The 25,171-nt window shown below is 37.4% G+C and overlaps 1 protein-coding gene across 1 annotated transcript in view; it reads right to left on the bottom strand.

The window, feature by feature from the left end:
- Positions 1 to 25,171, bottom strand: part of LOC101890202 (uncharacterized) — a 172,908-nt gene that overhangs the window by 33,763 nt on the left and 113,974 nt on the right. Inside the window, exon 3 of the mRNA XM_059119592.1 lies at positions 16,519 to 16,546. The gene's annotated coding sequence lies outside the window, so the exon portion shown is untranslated. The remainder of the gene's footprint in view (positions 1 to 16,518; positions 16,547 to 25,171) is intronic.

Here is a 25,171-nt window from a genome sequence, read left to right as displayed (position 1 = left end):
GCGCGTATTCCTAAAGAAGACCTGGAGCTCATTTTGTAAAAAACCGGTGGGTCTTGGCATATCTTTTCTGTAGGAATAATTTTTCTGATGGCCTTATCCTGCTTTTTTCTCACGCTCCTAATAAACTGTGATGGCGCAAAATGTATTTTCTTAACGAAAAAACCGCATCAAGCCACTCTCTCTTCCGCTGCCGGCAGGGCCGCTGTGATGTGCCATGGTGCCATCGCCTTCCCAGCTTGGCTGGCTGCTTGTTGACTGTCTCAGCGTTTTATTTGTGTTATGTTATCACCTTTTCCATTGAAATGAAAAGCGAACAATACAAAACAAAGCACATAACAATTACAACAAAAACAAAACAGCAATAAGACAAGACAAAAACAAAAAAAGCTAACACAAAACACGGAGAATAGGGAACTATAAAAACAGCTATCTAATACAACGGCGGATGTCAATGGCTGCTGATGCTGTCGTTACATTGGAACAATAACGCCTGCCATTCATAGCTGTGGAATGGCAGCAGAAACAACAAAAATAATAACAGCAAAACACAAGCAAACAGTCATAAATTCACTCTCCCGCACACATACTCCCTTGCATCTTAGATGTATTGCAGGGGGGAGGGAAACATTAACAGTGTTGCCAAAGCATGAAATTTATTGCCACCTCTGTTACACCCTCAAATAAACATTTGAACGAACACCCATTCACATAAACATCCATTCAACCAGTCTCCTACCAATTGATTGCCTTTTCCTCTGTCTGCCGAAATTTTAAATGCTTGATTAAAAATCCTTATTGTTGTTGGTTTTTATATGGAAGGTGATACTGATGTTGTTCGGAGAACCAACCAACAACCATTCTGGTGCTTGTAATCGTTCCTTTCTTTTTCGCCTGCCTGTTTTCAACAATTTTCGGCAGTAATGACGGTTGTTTGGCAATCAAATTAACAACCGATTAAATCAATGTGCTCCAAATTGACACCTTTTCACTAATTGCAACAAATTTTGAGGCAGTCAACGGCATTTGCCGGCAACACAATGTACCGCAGTTTGCCAAAAGGCTTGTCGGCTCGTTGGCATTTCAATGAAACACTTCTTCGAAAATCTTGAATATTTCAAGGGAGGTCGTTGAAGGGATTCGTGGAAAAAGAGACTTAAACAATTTCCAGAAAATTAATGTGAGTGAAGAAATGTTATCCTAAGGTAAACCTTGATTGTATTGGAGCCCCAGCTCCGTTAAGTTAATTATTTAAATTTTGTTAAACAGAGCAGACGTCTCAACGAACGACGAAACCCCCTTTAAGAAAATAAGACTTATAGGTTTTCTATGGCGAAAGATATTCTATATTCTATTGTAGAAGACTTCGTGACCTCCTACGGAAGAAGACGATCTCCTGGTCTTTTATGGATGAAGACGATCTCCACGTCTTCTATGAAAGAAGACGATCTCCAGGTAGTGTATGGAGGAATACGACCTTCAGGTTTTCTGCTGGAGATGAAGTCCTTAAGGTCTTCAGCGGGAGACGAGGTCCTTCAGGTTTCTGTGGAAGAAGGCGTCCCCCATACCTTCTATGAAATAAGACAAACTTCACTTCTTCTGTAGGAAAAGGCGACCTTCAGGCCTTTTCTGAAAAAGACGACTTTCAGGTCTTTTCTGAAAAAAGACGACCTTCAGGCATTCTATGAAAAAAAGACGACCTTCAGGTATTCTATAGAAGATGACGGCTTTTGTGTCTTTTATGGAAGAAGACGACCTTCAGGTCTCCTATGCAAGTAGGCTACCTTCAAGACTTCTATTGAAGAAGGCTTCGTTCAGGTCTTTTAGGGAAGAAGACCACCAGGTCTTCTTTTAGAGTAGAAGTCCTCCTGGTATTCTTGTGAAGAAGAAGAACGATTTCAGGTCTAGGAAAGAATACATCCAGGTCTTCTAGGAAACATGATATCCAGATCTTCTAGGGAATAAGAATTCTACGGAAGAAGACATGTATGTATTCTATGAAAGACGGTCTTCTGTGAATGAAGACGACCTTCAGGTCTTCCGTGAATGGAGACGACCTTCAGGACTTCTATGGAAAAAAACGACCTTCATTTCTTCAATTGAAGAAGATGACCTTGAGGACTTCTGGGAAGAAGACCACTAGGGTAGAAGTCCTCCTGATATTCTTGTGAAGATGAAGAACGGTCCCAGCTCTTCTATGAAGAAGACCCGAGGTCTAGGAAAGAAGACATACAAGTCTTCTAGGAAAGATGTTTTCGTGGTCTTCTAGGGAAGAAGACTTCCAGGTATTCTAGGGAAGACGAGTTCCAGGCTTTCTAGAGGAGAAGACGCACAGGTCATCAAGGAAGGAAGGAAGGCCTATAGATCTTCTGGGGAAGAAGTCCTCCACGTCTTCTATGACAGAAGACCCACAGGTCTCTTCGGAAGATGTCATCCATATCTTCTTGGTAGGAAGACCTCCAGTTAATCTATGGAAGATGACCTCCAGGTCGATCTCTGGATCTTCTGTAGAAGACGACTTTTGAAGAAGACTTTTGGGAATTTAATTGAAGAAGAATTTCGGTTCGTTTATGGAATAAGAATTCTATGGAAGAAGACATGTAGGTATTTTATGGAAGTCTGTCTTCTACGGAAGAAGGTCTGTAGGTTTCTTTTATTGAATAAGAATTCTACGGAAAAAGACATGCAGTTATTCTATGGAAGTCAGTCTTCTACGGAAGCAGGCCTGTAAGTATTCTATGGAAGTCGGTCTTCTACGGAAGAAGGCCTGTAGGTATTTTATGGAAGTCGGTCTTCTACTGAAGAAGGTTTGTAGGTATTCAATGGAAGTCGGTCTTCTACGGAAGAAGGCCTGTAGGTCTCTAGAAAAGAAGATGAACTCCATCTCTTCTAGAGAAGTAGGTGAACTCCATCTCTTCTAGAGAAGAAGATGACCTCCATATCTTCTAGAGAAGAAGATGACCTCTATCTTTTCTATGAAAAGATACGACCTCCAGCTAATCTATAAAGAAGACGACTTATACCTCTTCAATGTAGGTCTTCTAGAAATAACCTCCAGCTCTTCTATGGAAAAGAACGACTTCCGGCTCTTTTATGAAGAAGATGACCTTCAGCTCCTCTTCAAGAAAAGAATACCCTCAATGAAAAAAGACCTCTCTGTCTTTTATGAAAGAAGCCCCTCTGTCTTCTATGAGAGATTCTGTATGAAAATTTGATATATCTGTTTACTCCTTCGGTTGCCTCCTCCACAAAAACACAAAATTTTGACTTCTTGATGTCTAAATAAATTTCTTGGAATACTTTTTTAGAATGTGTTTTACACAAAAATCCTGAATGTGTTTGAGAAAAATCTCAAGGACCTCCTAAGAATTTGTTTTGAAATGGTTTTATTCAAGGACCTTATTCACAATAATTGTGAAATTTATCAAAAAGTTCTGGCAAAAATCGTGTCATATGTAGAACTTTTTGCTCAAGGACTTCTTGGCGAAAGAATTTATTGTTTGCGGACTTGCTGGCAAAACTTCTTCACTTTAAGATTTTTTTCTAATTTAAATTAAATTTTATTTTTCTTTATTTATTTGTGTTACCTAAAATATTCCATTCGAAACTGTGTTCCCCAGTTTCCAAATGCAGCAAAGATATTGCATTTTCTTGGAAATAAAATAAGTAAACTTTGCTCTCTCTCTCTAATAAATAATAATAACAAACTTTTTGAACAAAACTTAAAAACTAGAACTTAAAAACTAGAAAATTTCTTTAATAAATTTAATGAAAAATTCTTCTTTGACAAATTCCCAGGTAAAGGTAGAAAACTTATGTAACAAACAACATTGTAATTTCTTCATCTAAATCTAAATCAAAAGAGGAACCGAATACCCTTCCCCATCCTTCGAACTGCCGTATATGGCATCGGGAATAGGCAACGTCGTAGCAGAAGAAGAAAAATGGCGCAAGGTAAGTCAATAAAAAAGAAAAGTTGATATAATATTTGCATATTAATATATACACGTATACTATGTTATTTGATCATTCATAACATGGCAGAGAGAAGAAGAGACTTTTCACACCCTCCCCCCATGCTAAGGGTGTACTAAAAAGCAAAAAAAAAACAGGGGGGAAAACACATGGTTTCCCTTTCCTCTATTCCATTTTTAATAAATTTAAGTATAGAAGAAAATGTAATTCAATCTTTTTTTATACGTTATTGCGGAAAAGTGATAATAAATTTTATGGCACGGCGATTTAGGAAATAATTCTGGAAGATGGTTAAGCGAGATAATTCAGTCTGTCAGTATTGAAGGTGCCTACGACTGTGTAAGTTTTACAGGAAATGAAAGATGAGTACAGTTTTAGAGGGCAACTTTTCGAATATACTATACTGAATATTGAAAAAAATTCCGTTTGTAGTTCACAATTCGTAATTCAATGATTACACTTTTTATTTCAATCATTACAATTGTAATTCAAGTATTTAATTTTTAATTCGAAGAATTATATTTAAAAAACGTATTATTTAAATTGTAATTCGAACTTTTTATACCCTACACCACAAGGTGGTCAGGGTATTATGTCTATGTGCATTTGTTTGTAACAGGCAAAACGAAACGAGATAGACCCATAGTTCCTTTTGATGATCTGCATAGAATCACTTTCTGAGTTGATTTATGCATGTCAGTCCGTCCGTCTGTCCATGTATTCTTGTGAACAAAATGCAGGACGCATTTATTATCCGATTAAGATGAAATTGTCCAAACAACATTTGTTTAGCCCAAGGACGAACCCTATTGAAATTGGAGATAATCGGTCAAAATTTAGATATAGCTCCCATATATATCTTCGTCCGATTTGCCTTTTATTGTGCATCAAACGTGCAATATCAGCCCGAATAGTATGGAATTTTGCACGTACGATCAGATTGGACCTGAAAATAAGAATGCCAAATTTGATCGAAATCGGTTCAGATATAACTATAGCTCCCATACATATTTTTCATCCGATTTGTTATTTTTGTCCTCCGCAGCCGTAATATGCACTCTGTAACAACAATATTTGGGGAAATATATCAAATACAGCTCAGAAATACCTTTGCTAAATTTTATCGAGATCGGTTCAGATTTGGATATAGCTCCCACATATAACTTCGTCCGATTTAGCTTTGATTGTGCAACAAACGTCTAATATTAGTCCAAATGGGATGAAATTTGGCACATACGACCGAATTGAGTCTAGAAGCTAGTATGCCAAATTTGGTGAAGCTCGGTTCAGATATAGCTATAGCTCCCATATATACTGTTCATCCGATTTGTCATATTTGTTACCCACTGCCGTAATATGCACTCCGTAACAACGATATTCAGGGAAATATATCAAATACAGCTCATAAATATCTGTGCAAAATTTTATCGAGATCGGTTCCGATTTGGATATAGCTCCCATATATATCTTTAACCGATTTCAAATTAATTGTGCACCAAAAGGGCAATACAAATCCGAATTTAAGAGATACAAATGCTTCGGCATATTTAGTCCTTTGAACTTTAAATTAAAATTATAATCATAGCGTGTATGATTGAATTCTTCCATAAAAACTTTTAATTGTTATGCGCAGCTCTACTAAATTAGCAAAGTGGTGTAGGGTATCAAAAAGTCGGAGGCGCCGACTTTAAGACTTTCTTTACTGGTCTATTTTTATTAATGTTAATCTAGATACAGGGTGAGATAAAAAAATCTGCAACAAAATCAAGCGCCATAGTATTTAATTTTTATTTTAAAATTTAATTGAATAAAAGATTTGTTCGAATTGGTCACCTTTGGCAGGAATTATGGCCTTCAAACAACCAATGAAACCGTCACACGCTGCCCGAATGTTGCTGTGCGGTATTTTGGCCCATTCCCGCCGAAGCCCCTGCTTGAGGTGATCGACACTTTGGTATTTTTTAGAGCCAACCTTTGTTTCCAAAATACTCCAGACACAAAAGTTCAACGGTTTAGAATATAGATTTTGGTGGCGCGTGCTGAGTGCAATGGTCCAAGGTATGCGGCCTAAATGTTTGCGTGCCCAAGTCTTTAATACACCCTCCAGAATATTTTTGATAATATTCGGCATTTATTCTGATGTCGATTAATACGAGCGAAATGCGACCATCGGCCACACCATCACCATGACCGACGCTTGAGTTCTGGTGGCCAACCGAAGGTGCACATTTTCAGCTGTTTACAAACTACTAGACGACGAATATTTTCTCATCGGAAAAAACCTAATTCGGCAGTTCACCACTTTCGGCCAAGCGAAGCAACTCTTTTGATCTTTTGAGTCTATTTTTATTTCTGTGACGGTGTAAGTTCTTGCACTTTTTGAAATTTCAACGGCTTTACCCCGTTGCCGAATGAAAATGTGCGATATGTTCAGCTCATGAGCCATTTTTCCGCTACTGCGACGCGGGTTTCGATCAAGTCGCTTCTTTACTTTTTGAACCATTTCTGCTGATGTTGCTGTTTTCTTCCGTCCACTTCCTTGACGTCGGGCTACGCTACCAGTATCAGTATCGATGGTACGAGACACAAAAGATTTATTCACATTTAAATGCTGGAGTGCTCTAACGATAGCCACTTGTGGTTATCCTGCCAAAAATAAAGAAATCATACTATCACGCTTGAATTCCATCACGAATAACTATTTTTCCTGAAATTCTCACCAAAATGCTTTTGTACGCTTGTAAACAATGTAATGAGCTGTTATTGGAATAGTTTTAACAGCTGTCGGAGGAGTGGCTTATAAATGACAGCAGTCTGAATTTTGTTGATCCCTACTGAGTCTGAATTTTGTTTTTTCATCTCACCCTGTATATACAGTTTAATTTGAAATCATAAATTCCATATTCATCTTAGGTTTCTGGTTGAGAGAAATATTTAGTTGTAGCAAGTTGTAAAGAATCGCTGACTTGTTTTCCAAGTTTTGACAGTAAAAAGAATTTAAAATTGCGACCTTTGTGGGTGAGGTACAAGAAGGTGTTCGCTGAAATATATCATGTTCACAACAGAACTTGAGTTAGCAAAGATGTTTGTATGTGTGACATTTGAAGAGAGTTGGATGCTTATTTCGTTTTCGTTGGGTGTTTTGTTTTTTCAAAATCTTGAACCCTATGTGGGGCAGGTACCAGAAGAAAAGGTCCGATCTCTACCATTTTTATAACAGATCTTGTGTTGATGGAAATATTGAGATGTACCAAGTCTGAATGGAATCGTAGGTTCATTTCACGTTTTCCAAAAAAAATATGTCCAGTGATTTCCGAGCGAAGATCAGTGTCGCTCATCTCGTTGGCGAAATCTGACCTATGGTGGGTCTAATTACGGGACACTGTAACATAAGGGCCATGACTTCAGGGGGAGGGGGTCGGGTGAACGACACCTAATATTGCAGGCTCTGTCAGGACGAGGAGGAAACCGAGACGGAAACAACTGTCCAACTCTTTTTGGAGGCAGACAGAGGCTACTGGGTAAGCAAATTCTGCCCGACTTGTCCTCCTTCTCTGAATGTGAACCAGCAGCTATGCTTCAGTTAGCCAGAAGACTGAAATTGTTAAAGACAACACGCTAATTTCGGCGTAGCTATACAATCATAATTTTCCTATCCCTATCTTCTAATTCTATCCTTCTTCTCTATTTTACCTCTGCTTCTTTCCCTTTTTCTCAATTATTTCTTTTCCAGATAGGATGAACACAATGGAGCAGCAGGTCAACGAGTGGAGTGGTTGTTAAAACAACCACGCATCCTTTAACCCAACCTAACCTAATTTTCTGAGCTTCACGGATATTCAGAAAGAGTTGACCGACATATTCCATCTTCGCAGCAGATCTAGTGTTAGTAGAAATAATAATATGTGTGAAATATGAAGGGTAACCAAGTTTTCAGATTTTATGATCGCTTTGTTATTCAAAACTTTGACCCTTTGTGGAGGAGGTACCATAAGGAATGGTCCGATATCTACCATCTGTTATATAGATCTTGTGTTGAGGGAAATATTGAGATGTACCAAATCTGAATGGAATCGGTTGTTAATTCCCCATTGTGACCCTTTGTGGGCGAGGTACCAGAAGGAGTGGACCGACACATTCCATCTTCACACCAGACCTTGGGTTAATAAAAATATTTTGATATGTGTAATTTGAAGACAATAAGGAGGTATTTGATGGAGTGGACCGATATTGTCAATTTTCCCACCTTACCTAGCACTGATGGATGCAAACATTAGGATTGGCGAAGTTGAAGCAAAATCGGATTTTCCTTTCTCTTTATGAGCAGTAAAATATATATATTTTTTTTTAAATCTCGACATTTTGTGGGTGAGGTTCCAGGAGGAGTGGACCGATATTGCCCATCTCCGAACTCGATCTAAATTGAATAATAATAAAATATCGTTTGGACCAAATCGGATACTTCCTTCGAGAGTTATCGTGCCAAGCAGACTGACAAACGAACGGACGGAGATAGCTAGATGACCTCCAAATGTCCTGAAACGGATTTGGTCCAAAGAGACCTATGGTCGTTTTGACCGTATTAATGGATTTATACCCTCTCTAGCCATATGGCTGAGGGTATAAAAATTATGCTGATTTAGAACCCAATGACAAACTACAGAGAAAAAACTACATATTTTTATTCCAAAATAATGTTATGGGTTCTGCCAGACTTTAATTAAAAATAAGTAATTGTCTTGACTTAAAATTCAGGATGTCAATACCAATGCCTATATGCATTGACACTCCTGGAGAAAAAAATTCCTACAAAAAAAAAAATTACATCTATTTCAAAATTGCTGTTACCCCCCGGAACGAATATAAAGTTGTAAATGTTTATGGCGATCACAAAAAAACGAATAGCCTACTTAGCAATTTTAATTTTGAAACATTTTTCGCCTGTTTATATTTCAACAGATGTTGCGTTAATGGCCACGGCGACATATATAAATTATATTCGGTCATCGGGTAGTTGTTTGTCCGTTTCACTTTCGAACGACACAATATTCGCAATTTGAATTTTCACATCATTGAACACGACAGCGACAATGTTTTTTAATTGGCAATCACGGGCATGGCATGCGGCGACAAGGACGCGCAAGGACGATGGCGATTTACAATGTCACATGGTGGTCAGATCGAGGATGAAGATGAAGACGCTGTCGTCCACTTACCCGGAGATTATAACCATGGACAGCATGGTTGGTTATCCATGGGCGGGCGTGCAGCACGTGTTTGGGGGGGGAGGGTTTTGCAAAGGAAAACAATGGGGAATGCCAAGCAGTAAGCCAGTCAGTCGTGCCAGTGAGTTGGCCATACAAAGGAATTTCACATTAATCAACAGCCAAAGGAAGGCGAAGATGAAGATGAAAAAGGAAGAAACACAAGTAGTCCATTGCGGCATTAACGGCGGCACAAAAACAACAAAGCAGAAGTGCGTTCTTTTTGTCTGTGGGAGTAGTAAGGCAAAAGGATACAAGAACAAAAAAACAACACAACACAACATAATGTTAATGCTCAATCTGAGCTGAGTCCTTTAATGTGGCTGTGTTTGTGTTTCATGCTTTCATTTTCCCCCCTCGAGTGCAACGAGCAATATTGCTCATCAACATTTCAGGCGATAAAAAGAAACTCATTACCCAAAAGCACAAGGAAACAAGCAATGAAGGACACACAGCAGCAGCAGTAGCAACAGCAGAGCCTTAAACTTTATCAGCAACAACTTCATCAGCATTAAAGAATCTCTGCGGCATGTTTTTGCTCTGTTCGAGCTTTGCTTTGTTTTCCCTTTGCCAGCCAAAAGAAAAAGACCTGTCAGCCAAGGAGTCCCAGTCCTGTTGCTGGTATCTGCTCCTGATGCTGCTGCTGAGGTTGTTATTTTGTGGATTTGTTAAACACGGCCAGTAAGAAATAAAAATAAAACGAACTCAAACATAAACATAAATGCACACTTTCATATTCACACAAACACACAGAGAGAGAGACACACACACACATACACACACATTTATATCTACAATCAAGAAAACGAGATAACAGTAATGTTGAAAAAGAAAAGAGAGAAGAAAATAAATGATGACGATATTGTTAATATTAAGATTTTACAATGTCGATGCAGACACCATGGATGGAGGGTTGAAGGATGGAGGAGTAAGAGAAAATCGGGAACATGGGAAGGTCTTAAATTGCCTTAAAGGACCTACAGTCTCTGAAGGTCTTTTATAAACAAGAGAAGAGTTCCTGAATGACTTAGAAAGACCTGCAGAAGGTCTTTGACGTATATAATACCTCCAGATAATGAGGCATGGGAGACCTCCAAAAGTTATTTTTCGTATGGAAGGTCTCCAGAAGCTGTTCGACGTATAGAAGACCTCCAAAAGATCTTTTACGTAAAGAAGACCTCGAGTAGGTCTTCTACGTATAAAAGACATGCATAGAGTCTTCTACGTCTAGAAGACCTCCAACAAGTCTTCTACATGCAGGAGACATCAAACCGATCCTCTACGTATAGAAGATGTCCGGAAGGTCTTCTACGACTAGAAGACCTCTAGTAGATCTTCACATATAAAAGACGTCTTTTACGTCTAAAAGACATTTTCTTCCGGAAATCCTCTAAAAGGTTTTGTGCGTCTAGAAGACCTCAAGAAGGTATTTTGCTTCCAGAAGACCTCGAGAAGGTCTTCTACGTCGAGAAGATATTCTACGGCTTGACAACCTCGAGAGAGTCTTATTCGTCTAGAAGACCTTGAGAAGGTATTCTATGTCTGTAAGTGTAGAAGACCCCTGGAAGTTGGAAGAACTTGAGAAGCTGTTGTACTTCCAGAAGAATTCGAGAAGGTCTTCCACGTCTAGAAGAACTCAAAAACGTCTTCCGCGTCTAGGGGACCTTGAGAAGGTGCTAGATGTTCTAATAGGTCTACAAGGCCTCGAGGAGGTCTTCTACATCTAGAAAAACTCGAAGAGGCCTTCTATGTATGGAAAATCTCAAGAGGGTCTACTAAGTGTAAAAGAACCACAATAGAGTCTACTATGTGCACTCTCAAAAAGGTCTTACCTTACGAGAGGGTCTTCGACGACTAGAGGATCTTCAGATGGCGTTGTACGTCTAGAAGACCTCGAGAAGGCCTAGAAGACTTCCAGGGGTTGTTCTACGTCTGAAAGACCTCATGAAGGTCGTTTACATCAAGAAGAACTTGAGAAGGTCTTCTACTGCTAGAAGACCTTAAGAATGTCCTCTAAGTGTAGAAGACCTTGAGAAGGTCCTCTAAGAATTCGAAAAGGTCTTCCACGTCTAGAATACCTCGAAGATCTTTAGGCGTTGTTCTACGTCTGAAAGACCTCATAAAAGTCGTTTATATCTAGACGACCTTGAGGAGGTCTTCAACGTCTAGAAGACCTAGAGAAAGTTCTCTAAGTGTAGAAGAAGGTCCTGTAGAAAATGTTATACGTATAGAAGACCTATGTTTAGAAGACCGTCTATATGTCTTCTACAACTATAGGACCTGAAGTTCTTCTAAATCTAAAAGTCTTCGAGAAGAGATTGAGGAGGTCTACTATGTTTAGAATACCTTGAGAAGGTCTTCACATCAAGAAGGACGCGAAAAGTTTTATACAACCAGAAGATCTCAAAAGGTCTTCCACATCAAGAAGGCCTCGAAAAGTTTTCTTCATCCAGAAGAAGACCTCGAGAAGGATTTATACGTCTAAAAAACATCGATCTTAAGAAGTTCTTATACATCTAAAAGACCTCGAGAAAGTCTTCTAAATCTAGCAGACCTCGAAAAGGTCTTCTACGTCTAGAAGATCTCGAGAAGGTCTTCTAGATATAAGATACCTGCTTCAGAGCCTCTGTGTATAAAAGCCTTCCAGAAGATCTTTTACGTGTAGAAAGCCTCCAATAAGTCTTCTACGTAGATTTTTTTCTAGATAGGTATCGAAAAGCTCCGGAGGATTTCTATATATAGAATATCTTTAAAAGCCTTCTTACCTGTAGAAGCTTTTAAGATTTCGTCATTGTACACAAGTCCTCTAGCGGTCCTCTAGCTTTATTTTCCTTTCTTTGCCATTTTCTTTGAGAGTGTTACTAATTTTCCAATTATATTTTTTAATTTGTTTCATATTTTTCTTTCCTTTTTCTTTTTTTTCTAAGGATTGGGGAAATTCGTTTTGATGACAAAACTTTTATTTGTATTGTTGGCTTAATTAAAATTTATTTCTCAAATTTCATGGAAATTAGGAAGAAAACAACACAAACACACACTTCGACACACGTAGAACAGTGAAATATTAACTGTTGACAAATTTTCCTAATTTTGTTTTTTGTTTTCATCTAAGGATGCTAATGGTTTTCATTTCTAGCTCAGGGTAGTGTGTTCAAATGATATGTCAAAGTAAAAAAATATCCCTGTATTTATTAAAGCAAAGCCAATGAACCTGCTGGCATTGCGTTTTCAAATCATAACACACACCCGCATTTATACAAACTGAATTGTAACGGTAACATCAACCACAGGCTCATCCCTTTATAAAGAAATCAAGAACTAAAAAGAAAAAAGATACCAGAATCCGCTCATCCTTTCAGAAACATATTCCCTTCAAACGAGTGTACCAACAAACAAACATACCAACAACCAACCAAACATCCCTGATTCGGGCAGTGACAACAAGCTGAAACAACTTCGCTGACATCCAAGCGATACTGCCTTACGGATTCCGCACTCGACGTTTTTTTTTTTTTTTTTTGCTCATCGCAGTAGTTCACAATGCCGCGCTTTATGTTTTTTTCGTTTGTGTGTGTGTAGGTTATTAAAAAAGTGGATTTCAGTTAAAAAAAACCCTCAGTAAAGGGAGAGATAGAAGGACGAAGGAACAACAACAGTAGAAAGATATATTAAAAAATCTACCGAATGTAAACGTTTTTTTGCCGGATGACTACAGTGCCGAGGAGCACAAAGAATATGTTAAATGTTTTTTAATTAAAATCCAACCCTCGTTTTCTTAATATCATATCGCGTGGCTCCCCATCCAAGTACCAGGCGCCTCCTCCCGCCGGACTATTATCTTTGTTGAAATTGTAACACTCTCAGCACTGCCATAGTAATAATGCGTCGTCATTCCGTAGCTAAAGTAGTTGCAGGCTAAGAGAAATTTCTGATTTAAATTTATCATCGTTTTGGGTGAAATTCTGCAGAAGGAACACATACATATATACTTACATACATATACATTTAGATGTTACATGGCATTGCCGGTTTTGGTAATTTCCCAAAAAAAAAATTGAAGAAGAAAAAATTATAAATTTTACAGAAGACCCCTTACAGACTTATTTAAGAGTATTTTTGGCAATAGCGTCCTTTTCAGATCGTCGAAGGCTAGAAGACCCATATAGGTCATCTATGGACGAAAAATCCTGGATGGAAAACTCTAAAATGACATTTTATGGATAGAAGACCCTAGAAAGGTCTTCGATGGATAGATAGTAGACCCTGAAAAAGTCTTCGATGGATGAAAGACCATGATAGAAGACCATGAGTAGGTCTTCCATGGTTAGAAGACTCTGAGTAGATCTTCCAAGGCTAGAATAACCTGACAATTTCTCCTATAGATAGAATGCCCTGAGGAAGTTAGTCTTCTATGGATCAAAGACCCCGATTAGGGCTTCAATGGATAGAAAACCGTTATATGTGTAGAAGATCATGAACTGATCTTCGGTAGGTAGAAGAACCTGAACTGGTCTTCGGTAGATAGAAGAATTTGGACTGGTTTTCGGTAGAGAGAAGACCCTGAATGGGTCTTCTACTGATAAAAGCAGGTCTTCTATAGTTAGAAGACCCTGAAAATGTCTTCCATGGATAGAAGATCCTGAAAAGGTCGTTTATGGATATAAGAACCTGAACTGGTCCTCTATAGACAGAAGATCCTGAACGGGTCTTCTATAGATAGAGGTCACTAAACGGGTCTTCTATGTATAGAAGACCCTGAACGGGTCTTCTATCGATAAAGCTCTTGACAGGTCTTTTATAGACAGAAGACCCTGAACAGGTCTTCTAAATATAGAAGACCTTGAACGAGTCTTCCAAGGAAAGAACACCCTGAACAGGTCTTCTAAAGATAGAAGAACCTGAACGGGTCTTCGATAGATAGAGGGTCCTAAACGGCCGTCAAGCCCTAAACAGGTCTTATTTAGACAGAAGGTCCTGAAAATGTCTCCCATGGATAGAAGACCCTGAAAAGGTCGTTTATGGATAGAAGACCCTGAAAAGGTCGTTTATGGATATAAGAACCTGAACTGGTCCTCTATAGACGGAAGATCCTGAACGGGTCTTCTGTCGATAAAGCTCTTGACAGGTCTTCTATAGACGGAAGACCCTGAACAGGTCTTCTATATATAGAAAACCTTGAACTAGTCTTCCATAGAAAGAACACCCTGAACGGGTCTTCTATAGATAGAAGAACCTGAACGGGTCTTCGATAGATAGAGGACCTTAAACGGCCCTGGAGCCCTAAACAGGTCTTCTATAGACAGAATATCCTGAAAATGTCTTCCATGGACAGAAAATTCTGAACAGGTCTTTTATGGATATAAAAATCTGAACAAGTTTTCTATGAATAGAAGACCTTGAACAGGACTTCTATGACCTGAATAGCTCTTCGGTGGATAGAAGATCCTAAGGATATATATAAGATCCTGGAATGATCTTTGATCTATAGAAGGCCCTGACCAGGTCTTCCATAAATAGAAAGTCCTGACTAGGTCTTGTATGGATTGAAGACCCTAAAAAGGTTTTCGGTAGATAGAAGACCCTCGTATAGAAAGCCCTGGCTGGATATTCTATTGATAGAAAACCTTACCCTTATCAGGTCTTCAATGGATAGAGACCCTTAGCAGGTCTTTTTTGGATAGAAGACCCTCGTATACAAAGCCCTGACTGAATATTCTATTGATAGAAGACCCTGACTAAGTCTTCTCTTGATAGAAGACCCTGACTAGGTCTTCTATGGATAGAGAACTTGAGCAGGTCTTCTATGGATGGAGACCTTGAGCAGGTCTTCAATGGATAGAAGACCCTGAACAGCTCTTCGATTGAAAAAAGCCTTGCACAGAACTTCTATAGGTAGAAGACCCTAAAAAGATGTTCTATGGATAAAAGACTTTGAACAGATCTTCCTTGAATAAAAGACTCAGAATGGTCCTCTATTGATAAAATGCCCTAAAAAGGTCTTCTATTGATAAAAGACCCTGAATAGGTCTTCTATGAATAGAAGACTCTGACTAGGTCCCATAAAGGTTAAAACAATTTTACTTGGCTTTATTTATAAATATAAGCCCGGAATTATATGGATGGAATACCTTAAAGCGAAGAATACCATTTACAGGTTTCCGTTAGATGGAATACTTTTTCTGAGTCTTCTACTGGAAGGAAAGGCCATAAATGGTACATACCATTCTCAACAACATTCGAGATCACAAAATGGCAAACCTTACCCTACCTATGAAGTGAGCAACGGCATAAGCCCACAGAAATACATATTATTAAAGGACCTTTTACTCAGCCATGAAAGGTAGACAGGGCAGGTTAGCTCATTTGAATATTTAGGTGTTGTTGTTGCTGCTGCTGTTGTTTTTGTGTGGCCCTGTGCGTTTGTCATTCTGTTGGTTGCGTAAAACCAACAGTGTTACCATTTCCTTAGAAAGCAACGCAACATCATTGCTCTTTCTCTTTCACTTTGTTTTTTTTTGCCCAGCATTATTTATTTTTCCCAAGAAGTCGTCTAACCCAAGACACACTGAGGAGATGACAAAAAAATAACGAAACAAGTCCACCATTATTTAGTTAAGTAATTAAAATGACATTTGAGTGTTTTCTAAACAGATTAAAGTTTTAATGCGCTGCGAAAATTGTGATATTGTCTGGGTGGCTACAGCCTCCTGCTGCTGGACGCAAAAGGTACTTTTGAGTCTTAAATTTGAAAACATTTTTGAATACGAAATTTCGGTTTATTTGCATTTGTTAAAGATTACGGGGGGGAAATGAGAAGAAATCTACGTGGTGCGTAGGGGAAGTAATATAACGGCATTGTAAATTGTAAGAACTTAGAATCAAAAATTACATTTAAGGCCTAATTTTCTTTGTCTAATAATCCTTTGTCAATTATGTTTTGCCTTCAACATAAGGCAAAGCAAGATCCGTAGTTTTATTAGATTTTATATTTACATCAATGCAATCCATAGTATTTCTCCAATTAAAGTGATATTTTGAGTAATATATTTAATATTAAATCGGACTAAACATAATTTAATTGGTTAAACTCTTCATTACTAATAACACTTAGTACAAGGTTTTACAAAAAAAAAAAAAAAAAATAAATAAAAAAAAATCTGGTGTATATAAATACGGCTAATTAACTATTACAAATATAATGAAGTTTTTATTTACGAGAGCGCTTTTAGTTAATACTTAAGTTCTCTTCAGCGTCTCTTATAGGATCTATTTAAGTACTTACCACAAAGGAATCCCAGTTTAGTGAATAACTGAAAGATAAAAGATTAATTAATAGATGTTTATTGAAGATGAAGAAGAGGTAGAGACAATTGAGCACCTACTATTTGACAGTTTGGGAGATAGAAACTCTAACGTACTTCTCAGACAAAGATCCTATCAACTTCTAGTACAAGTTTGCTAAAATCCTTTCCGTAATAGCTATACTTCTCTCTATTAACGCTTTATTATACCCTCCACCATTATATGGAGGGTATATTAGCTTTGTCATTCCATTTGGAACTCCTCGAAATATTCATAATAGACCCTGTAGCGATGTCCGTCTGTCTGTTCCAATCACTTTCGAATAAATTGAGAGAAGGCTAAAATTTTGCATACATGCTTAGTTTACCAGTGGGCAGGTTAAGTTCGTAAATGGGCAATGTCGGTCCACGTTTTCGTATAGCCGCCATACAACGGTACCTCCGGATACTCGGCATTTTAATGACTTTAGCGACATTATTTACCGGAATTATTTCGAATTTCGTATTTGAAGTCCGTAATGGGTATTTCTGAATTTCCTCTCTATTCTCTCACCCAACAATAAATTTAGGATTTTTTTTCGTACAATTATAGGACCACCTGCATATCTCATTTCCATATACTAACAGGACCTCAATATAAACATTTCACAATTCCAGCCCTATTCCTTCACCAAATATCAAATTTTGTACCATTTAGTACTTTTCGTACAAATCAAACCACCGCCAAATCTCAAACACGGATACCATCGGTAATCCAAATTTCAAATTTTGGCATTTTCTCTATGTTCTTTCACACAATACCCAATGTAGTACCATTCAGTACTTTTCGTACAATTATGGTACGCATTTCCGAAACCACCTACATAAACAAGGTGGCGCAAAAGTAATCCTTTTATCAGAAAATGCTATAAATTTTACGATTAGCCCTTAATATCTTAATTACAGACAAGTAATATGTACTTGACAGACATTCCGAAGTTTATAGCCTACACCACAAAGTGGTCAGGGCATTATGTCTCACTTGGAAATGCACAAAAGGAAATGAGATAGACCCATACTTCCCTACGATGAATCACATTCTGAGTCTGTCCGTAATTCGTTTGAACCAAGGACGAACCCTTTTGAAATTGTGGTCAAAATTTAGATATAGCACCCAAATATATAATCGTCCGATTTGCCTTTTATTGTGCATCAAACGTGTAATATAAAAATTAGCCTGGAAATCATAATGCGAAATATGATCGAAATCGGTTCATATATAGCTATAGCTCTCATATATACTCACCCGATTTGTTATTTTTTGTCCTCCGCAACCATAATATGGTCTCTATAACAACGATATTTGGGAAAATATATCAAATACAGCTCAGAAATACCTTTGCCAAATATTATTGAGATCGGTTCAGATTTCGATATAGCTCCCATATATCTTCGTCCGATTTGCATTTAATTGTGCACCAAACGTGTAATATTAGCCCAAGCGGGATAGAATTAAGCACTTACGACCAATTTGAGCTTAGAAACAACTATGTCAAATTTGGTGAAAATCGCTTAAGATATAGATAAAGTTGCCATATATATTGTTCATCTGATTTGTTATATTTGTTCTCCAAGGACGAACCCTCTTGAAATTGGAGATAATCGGTCTAAATTTAGATATAGCTCCCATATATATCTTCGTCCGATTTGCCTTTTCATTGAGCACCAAACGTATAATATCACCCCAAATAGTATGGCATTTTGCACATACGACCAAATTTAGCTTGGAAATAACTATGTCAAATATGATCGAAATAGGTTCACATATAGCTATAGCTCCCATATATATTGCTCATCTGATTTCTTATTTTTTGTCTTCCGCAGCCGTAATTTGCACTCCTTAACAACGATATTCGGGGAAATATATGAAACACAGCTCAGAAATACCTTCGACAAATTTTATCGAAATCGGTTCAGATTTGATATATATATCTTTATACGATTCCTAATTAATTGTACACCAAATATATTAACATATAAGCTCGAATTGGAAGGCACAAATGCCTCGGTAAATTTGGTAGAAATCGATTCTCTCAAATATTAGTTCCTTTGGACTTTAAATTTAAATTATAATCAATGTTGGTATGAATTAATACCCGCGAATTCCCCAATAAAAACATTTATTTGTTATGTGAAGCTCAACCATATATATGAAAATGTGTGTAGGGTATCATAATGTCGGCCCCGCCCGACTTTTAGACTTTTTTACTGGTCTTTGTCTGTAATTATGACATTAGTGGCCAATCGTAAAATATATAGCATTTTTTGAAAATATATAGCATTGCGACGCCTTCTAACACGTTCAGGTATGACACATTTCAAGCACTATCTGTTCACTCAATAGCAAATTGTACCAAATGTAGTACTATTTAGTAGTTTTTTTTGCACCAAATTTAAAATTGTTAGCTCCTCTGGTACGATTTTAGAAATGTAGCACTATTTTAGAACTTTTTGTAACAGTAATGTTAGAATTTTCAAAAACCCTTTTCTACATCTATCCGGAACTCCATCAGTTATTCTTATTCTCAATTTCAGAATAGCTCATTCTAGCTCATTCCGTTTGTCTGATACAATATATTTCCAAAAAACTCAGCCTTGTCACACGCTTACGCAACAAATCAGGGCCTACTAGTGCACGACTTCAAGATTCTAGCTTCAACCGTTTCGTCTGGGCGTTAATTCAGGTCATTTAGTTTGTTATTTTACTACTTTTTAATATATACTAGCTGACCCGGTCCGCGTTGCCAGCCCGTACTTTTAGTCTCTAATGCATATTTTTTAAAGCATAATAAGTTCACAGTTCTGACTTATGTAAGCGACGCAATTGTTATTATAAGAAATGAATCCATAATAATTTCTAAATAGAAATAAATATTCATGACAAGAATCATAATACTGTCGGTTTTTTAAGTTAAAGATAAATACTATTTTACCGTAAAGTGGGAACTAATTTTTTTGTCATTAAAATTGTGCATTGGAGGCCCGATAAAGTCCATATTTTTAATCATAGTATAATTCAATGATGATTAAACAAATGTTCGGTCCTCGTGCTACTTTCTAATACTCGTACTTTTATGTTTCTGCCACAATTTCCGACTGAATGAGTCCTAGTTTGTTAATTGCATATGGACGTACATCCCAAATTTACATTACCAACTATTATTCTCTTGGGGGTTACAAATTCAATAGAATACAAACTTTTCTTTTCTGACCACACATTGGTTGGGAAAGTGGACTTGGGGGTACAAATGTGATTACTATACTAAAAATTAATGCCTATGTGGACAATTATCTGTAAGATGGTGGTCAATTGATGAATGGGGCTATGCCTAATGGGGAACCAATAGTAGCCAGTTATTTCTGGTATTGATTTCACAATACCGAAAATTTTAAATGTCAAGTTACAGATAATTCGGTAGAAATTATAACAAAAATATGCAAAAGGACGAATTTTTAGTGGTATTATTATACCTAAACGAAACTGATATATCCTAACTTCCTAGGAATATTGTAGTTCAAAGACCACGAAAACAGCTTATAACAAAACGTGATCAAATTACCAACATTTGCCGAAATTAATATGAAAAATATGATTAAAATTAATAATATACTTGAAATGTTGTACACTTATCCGGGGGCTATGACCCATATCACGACCTGCAAAAGCGATTAAAGGTATCTTGAAAGTTAAGGTGTAATTTCTGGAAGAATATAACTATAGTTGTCCAATTCGTTCTACTATCTTTGCACCCTTTACATTCGGTATTTCACTGATTTCAATTAGTCGATGGTTGCGTTCGCAGTATGGCACGTAGCGCCATCCTGTTGAAACCACATATCCTCTGGATCAATGTCATCCATATTTTTAAACAAAAAATCATTGATCTTGGTGAGGTAACGATCACCATCGACCGTAACGCGAGTTTCGGCCTCATTTTTGAAGAAATAAGGTCCGATGATGCCACCAGCGTGAAAACCGCGCCATACGGTGAATTTTTCTGGATGTAACTCTGTAGAGTCGTTTGTGGATTGGTCTCACTCCATATATGGCAATTTTTCTTATTAACAAACCCGTTAAGCCAAAAATGCGCCTCATGGCTGAACACAATTTTGCGATAAAACAACTGGTCATTTGCCAACTGCTCTAGAGCCTGATATTCAAAGTAAATTTTGATAATTTCGTAGCGTTGTTCAAGCGTGAGTCTATTCATGATGATTTGTCAGAGTATACTGAAACAAATAAAAAAAATTCATCAAAATTTAATTTTTTGTGTTACTTTTTACAACTTAAAGTTCTATCTAGCTTAAAAAAAAAACCTTTAAGACATGAAAGATCACCATTCAATATCATTTTTTTGCCAGCACGCCATTCCGAAATTGTACGAATTGTCAAAATCCAGCCATGCCTGAGTTATAAGCGTAGTAACTAATACAACAATATATATATATATATATATATATATATATATATATATATATATATATATATATATATATATATATATATATATATATATAGATAGATAGATAGATATAGTCAGTGAAAACTGCTATTTCCCTTTTTTAATTATTAATTTAAAAAAGCTTTTAAGTAACAGAACTCCGCCATACTAAAACTATTGCGTTTTACATTTTAAAGAAGCTCCTGTTCAAATCAAACGAAAATCATTCGTTTAGCCCACGTAAATTCAAACACCCACATTCCTAACTAAGACATTTAATTTGGCCATGCAAATGACCGCCATTTTCGGAAAGTGATTAATTAAATGCCAAAAGAGTTGAATGAAATCAATGTCATTTAATCTTTAAGGGACTGGCCCATTTTGGAAAAATATAATGTCATTTGGCAAAAAAAAAAAAAAACGGAAAAGAGAAACACCGACAACGCACAATGAATGAAGCTTCTAACTACCGTACCCACCCACACTCTCTCTCACACACACAAAACTACGGAGCACAGCTACCACAAAAAAGCAAGAACGCGCGTATCTTCTTCATTCATGGTCAAATGATGTTCTCATTATGGTTCCAATTAAGCCGCACAGAAATGAAATGAAAGATGATTTACTGGCCTCTGGAATAGTAACTCGCACACAAACACACAGACGGACAGGCAGCACTCTCACACATACACACTCTCTCTCTCTCTTTGAACACAACTAAAGTTATCATCGCCCAGATTGCGCGCCTTTTTTATTGTTTGTCATCGATTTCGAGGTCATTTTAAAAATACTGTCATCAGATTTGTGTCCTTCGAGTGTTGCTGATGATGGGAATGGCCATGGTGATGGTGGCGATGTCATCGTCGTCGTCGATGATAACGCGGAGCTGGCGTTGCATATTTCACACTCGCCGGAATATGACCAAAAACCAAGCAATCGCAGATACGGTTACAAAATTACAATCACACCCATTATGGCGTTAGGTTATCAATTTGCGAAGAGAAGGAGGAGATAGATTGATAGAAACATTTGCCCAGGGTGTTCCAGGTGTATATTAGTGTGTGTGTGTGTGTGTGTGCAGTTGTAGGTGTCTGTGTGTAGTTGTCATTGATAGAGGTTGTGCGTTGCGTTGCTATTCCCATTATTTAACGGTTGGTGGCATCAATGAATGAATGACTGACTGACTCGGTGCCAGAGTGGAAGACTGCCACAGTGAATGACTGAATGAATATATTGCGGATACCTTGAACACTCCCCATAACACTTTGCACGAAATCCAATATTGTCGTCATCACCGTGACTTTACCACCGCCACGCTGATAGTGTTTCTTGCGGTGATATCGTCATTCCTCGTGCGTTCGTTCGCTCGCTCGCTCATAGCCTTGTTGAATATCACTCATGTAGAAAGTTTTCTAATAGAAATTTGAAAATCTCTCGCAAGCACACACACTCCATGTGAATTAGTTACTGTAAATGTGTGAGCAGTTAACACACATATGCAAATGAGTGTGTGTGTGTGCGTGCATTTGGGTGGATGCAGAGCAGACACAATAATGATAGTGTTACCATTTGATAGGCATTTTGGGATTTTATTCACCATGAAATGAAAATTTGAAAAAAAAAATTGAAAAGGGAATACAATATACATGTGATATCAAAATTTGAAGGGTCGACTAACTAAAAATCAATTTCGATGCGAAAATACCTGTTCGATGTTTTCTTTATGTAGAACCAGTAAAGAAAGTCTTAAAGTCGGGCGGGGCCGGCTTTATGATACCCTACACCACTTTGCTAATTTAGTAGAGCTGCGCATAATAATTAAAGTTTTTATGGAAGAATTCAATCATACACGCTATGATTATAATTATAATTTAAAGTTCAAAGAACTAAATATGCCGAAGCATTTGTATCTTTTAAATTCGGACTTGTATTGACCATTTGGTGCACAATTAATTTGAAATCGGATAAAAATATATATGGGAGATATGTCCAAATCGGAAACGATCTCGATAAAATTTGGCAAAGATATTTCTGAGCTGTATTTAAGATATTTCCCTGAATATCGTTGTTACGGAGTGTATATTACGGCTGTGGGTAACAAACATGACAAACTGGATGAACAGTATATATGGGAGCTATATCTATATCTGAACCGATCTTCACCAAATTTGACATACTAGCTTCTAGACTCAATTGGTCGTTAGTGCCAAATTTCATCCAGTTTGGGCAAATATTAGACGATTAGTGCACAATCCAAGGTAAATGGGACGAAGTTATATATGGGAGCTATATCCAAATCTGAACCGATCTCGATAAAATTTAGCAAAAGTATTTCTGAGCTGTATTTGATATATTTCCCCAAATATTGTTGTTAAAGAGTGCATATTACGGCTGGGGAGGACAAAAATAGCAAATAGGATGTACAATATATATGGGAGCTATAGCTATATCTGAACCGATTTCGATCAAATTTGGCATACTTATATGATCGTACGTGCAAAATTCCATACAATTCGGACGGATATTACATGTTTGGTGCACAATAAAAGGCAAATCGGGCGAAGATGTATATGGGAGCTATATCTAAATTTTGACCGATTATCTTCAATTTCAATAGGGTTCGCCCTTGGGCCAAACAAATGATTTGTGCAAAATTTCATCTGGATAGGACAATAAATGCGAACTGTTCTTTGTCTACAAAAATACATGGACAGACGGATGGACGGACATGCATAAATCGACTCAGAATGTGATTCTATGCAGATCATCAAAAGGAACTATGGCTCTATCTAGTTTCCTTTTGCCTGTTACAAACAAATGCACAAAGGCATAATACCCTGACCACCTTGTGGTGTAGGGTATTAAAAGAAGTAAAATACAGGGTTGCCCATATTCGACGGACCCAACTGGCAACGCCATAACTTTTGACAGGGATGTCACATCGCTTAATGACATACCGCATTTGAAGCGTCAGTCCAAGCAGATTTTTACCATGAACCAATACAGGCCACGCGAGCGCTCTGAAATAGTTGAAATTTACATTCAACAGAAGAAGTCAATTATGAAAACTCAACGTGCTTTTAAAACATTAACAAATGTGAGAAGTGCGCCTTCTAAGAACACCATTAAGCGTTTATACGAAAAATTGTCGACTGGTAAGGCTTTTTCTAATCCGAAGAGGCCATATAAAAGTCGACCAAGGCGATCGGCCGAGAAGTGTTGAGAGGTCCCCAAGAACATCCCAAAAACGCCGTTCTCAGCAGTTGGGCATGGCTCGGTCCACTTTACAACGGATTATTCGCATTGATTTGCATTTGTTCCCGTACAAATTTCAATTGACGCAAAGAATGTTGCCTGCGGACAAGCCTCGTCGATTTTTTTTAAAAGGGGTCCGTCGAATATGGGCAACCCTGTAGGATCAGTCGGTTTTGCCGACAGATTTATACTCCCAGCCCTATGTTATGATTATTTAAACTGTTGACCCTTTATGGAGGAAGGTTCCGAAGCAGTTGGCCAATATAAAAATATTACAACGTACCAGATTTGGACTATATTGACTACTTCCAATACTTTATATGAGATATGTGGAAATATTTGGAAAATGTGGAAATATGCATGAGGCAACAGATATAGCGGACCGAAGTAGTATATTTTCATACAACATCTAATACAGATAAAAATATTGGTATGTTGCAAAATTTGAAGGAAACCGAACATTTATATCCAATTTTATGCGAAATCTTAAATTTCGATAAATAATATATTCATATCAGATTTTTTGGTTAAGAGAAATATTTAGACATAGGAAGTTTTAAATAATCGCTGATATGTTTCGCAAATTATGACAGTTATAAATATTGAAGATTGTGAACCTTTGTGGGTGAGGCACCAGAAGAGTTTGGCAGATGTATATCATATTCACAACAGATCTTCTCTTAGCAAAAATGTTTGTGTGTGTGGAAGTTTAGGAAGACGGATGGATTTGGATTTTTATTTCGCTTTCTTTAAATGTTTTTTTTTTTCAAAATCTTGAACCGTATGTGGGAGAGATGCCAGAAGAAATGGTGTGATCTCTACCATCTTTATAACAGAACTTGTGTTGACGGAAATAATGAGATGGTTCAAGTCTGAATGGAATCGGTTGTTAATTTCG

This window comes from Musca domestica, unplaced genomic scaffold (genome assembly GCF_030504385.1).
Source record: "Musca domestica strain aabys unplaced genomic scaffold, Musca_domestica.polishedcontigs.V.1.1 1, whole genome shotgun sequence".
NCBI lineage: Eukaryota > Metazoa > Arthropoda > Insecta > Diptera > Muscidae > Musca > Musca domestica.
Note: the sequence above shows the minus strand (reverse complement) of the source record. Positions and strands in the feature narration are given on the sequence as shown.